Raw genomic sequence first — 3,059 nt, 5'->3', positions numbered from 1 at the left:
GAATATTTTCAACATTTGTAAGCAACCTGGAGATGATAATGATTTACAAGAAATAGATCTTATTGAAGAATTAGTTTATGATCAATTTGAATTTACTGAGTAAAACAAAGGTTGACAAATATGCAGATTTGCAAATGATTTATTTTCAAGAAGAAATCGACAATAAGAGAGGCAATGAAAATATTAATATGAATTTTTTATCAAGATTGACAATAAATTCGACATCCGACATCACATTAATCGATGATTACTTTCTTGACAAATCCTTACTTTTTCTTAGATCAATGTCTTGGTTTGCTAATTTTATCAATTTTTTTTCTTCAGGAGATTTACCAGCTCATTAAAGTACCCCAGATAAAAGTAAGTTTTTGAACGAAATGAAGAACTTTAATTAGGAGGACCCTTACTTATTCAAATATTGTCCTAATCAAATATTTCAAAGATGTATTCTTGATAATGAGGTAAGTAGTTTCATTAAATCTTATCATTCTAAGACATGTGATGGTCATTTCTCATCAAGAAAGAAAATTGTAACAATTTTACAATGTGGATTGTATTTGTCTACCGTGTTTAAGGACATTTCATAAAGCAAGAATCAAAGACTTTCATGATAAAAGAATCTTGAGAAAAACATTTGATGTTGGTCAAAAAGTTTTGCTTTATAATTCTTAACTCTATTTATTTTCTAGAAAGCTAAGATCATGATGTTGTGGTCCATTTATTGAAAAACATGTGTATCCTTATAGGGCCTTCTTATGGGGCCTTTGATATTGAGAATCCAAAGAATGGTAATGTTTTCAAGGTCAATGGACATCGTTTGAAAGCTTACTTTAATAATTTTCTTAGTGAAAATAAATCCATTAGTTTGAATGATCCTGTAAATAAAGGTTAATTATTTTATTTTTTTCATATTTTTTTATATTTTGTTAATTATTTTATTTTTCTCATATTTTTTTATATTTTTTTTTTGTGTAACTCTTGTTTTGCTAATCTCTCTCGCCCCAGTCAAATGGTGGATAACGGTACTCTGTGACTTGTAGGTCAATTCTTTTAGTTTTTCATGATAATTGATATATGTTTATATATTTGTTTAATTTATTGTTCCTTCTTTTTGCATCTCTTTTCCACTTCTCATTTAAAAAATGGATACCACTCCTGAAAAATTGAAAAAATATTTTTCCTCTTTGCCTCAAAATACGATTATAAAAATTTACCAAGCTAGGTGTGCAAGATTGAGATTGTTAATGAATTATAGAATTCTTGAAGATATTTGTTGGATGATTGAAGCAAAGGTCCGATTATCAGGTGAGTCTTCTAATTCTTTTATTTCATATTTGCTTGGGACAGGTAAGAGCACTTTTGCAAAGAAATATCGTGCAAAACAACTAGCAATCTATCATTGATGTGCCAGATAAGCTTGTAATGCACAATGTCATTCTTTAGGAATAGTATCTATAAACCGTGAAGATAAAATACAATTCATTAAGGATGGCTTGAGTAAAGAGTCTTTCTATAATCTTTTATTAACTCTTAAGACGCATTCTAGTGGAGATGTGCATCATGCAATTCATGATTTATGGAACCATTTTCATATAGAACATGATCGATTTAGTTTTGAAAATTTGACTATACAAGACTCTATTTGCCAATGTTTAAGAAAACTAGATGGGAAGCTTGTCCCCGACCCATGCAAGGCGTTTAAGTCATTCTTGGACGTAAAACCAAGGAAAGATGTGAGCTATAATCACAACTACCTATACACACACATGCTTTTTTAAAAATAAATAAATAAATAAATAGAGAGAGAGAGACTCTAGCTGGCTTATATATAGATAGTATGATTGCATTTTTAATTTCTTATATATAAAATCTTCTTTTCCTTCCCTTCATTTCTACTAAACCCATACATTTAACAAATATAGAAGTGTGCAGAAATGATATATTCCTCAAGTCATCATATAAGAAACATTTGTGTTTTCGGTGGATCCAATCCTGAGAAAGAAAAGGAGTTTTTAGAATCAGCAAATCATCTTAGTTAGGTACTAGCTGAGAGAAAGATTCATTTAATATATGAGGGAGGCTGTCTTGGGTTAATGAGAGAAGTGTTAGTAGTTGTATTTTAAGGAGGTAGTCAAGTTTTAGGGGTTGTCCCTAAAGCTTTAGCAAAAAGGAACATCATTGGAAAAATAATTAGAGAGGAACTATAGGTCTCTATAATGTATGATCGAGTGAATGTAATGTGTAAACACGTTAATGCCTTCATTGCCTTATTAGGTGGTCTAGGTATATTGGAAGAGATCTTTCATATTTTCTTTTGGGCCCAACTGCACATTCGCCATAAACTCATAGGTCTGTTAAATGTTAATGGTTTTTATGATAAATTGTTGTCTTTTTTTTATCATGCTGTGGAACAGGAATTTTTAACATCTTCGACACTACAAATCATAATCTCTATTGCTACTGCTAAACAATTGATTAACCAACTACAATCTTTCATCCCTGTAATTGATCCCTCTATGACATAAATTGGTTAACTAAGGAAAGTCGTAAAAAGCTTAGATTAGATTTAAGCCTTCATTTGTGAATCCCTATTTCTTTTGATTTTATTAATAGCATATTATTTTGTTTTTTTATTTCTTATATTTGTTTAAATGTGTTTCAGGTTTGTCAGTGTTCGGGATTTCAAGTGATGTCTTCTAGACTTTATCTTTTTACCTTAGGACATTGAGGACAATATTTTATTTTGGTTGGGGGGAAAGGGTTGTAATTGATATAAAAAAATAACTAACTGTGTTTTCTATTTCATAAATCATTTGACAAAACTGTTACTACGATGGTAGAGTAAGGAGGAATTTTATTAACTCTTGAAACGTTTCTTGGTAAACATTTTTCAAATGTTATTTACAATGTTCATAACAAGATCTATCACACACTTCTCATGAAATATTTAGATTTACAAACTCTCGTATTATTATCACTTAATTTTGCTCATATACTCATTTAATAAGTATTCTTAAACCTTCATTTTCACATACACACACTTTAACATATAATTATGG

This window comes from Populus euphratica, unplaced genomic scaffold (genome assembly GCF_000495115.2).
Source record: "Populus euphratica unplaced genomic scaffold, PopEup_1.0 scaffold831.1, whole genome shotgun sequence".
In the NCBI taxonomy this organism is placed as follows: Eukaryota; Viridiplantae; Streptophyta; class Magnoliopsida; order Malpighiales; family Salicaceae; genus Populus; species Populus euphratica.
Note: the sequence above shows the minus strand (reverse complement) of the source record.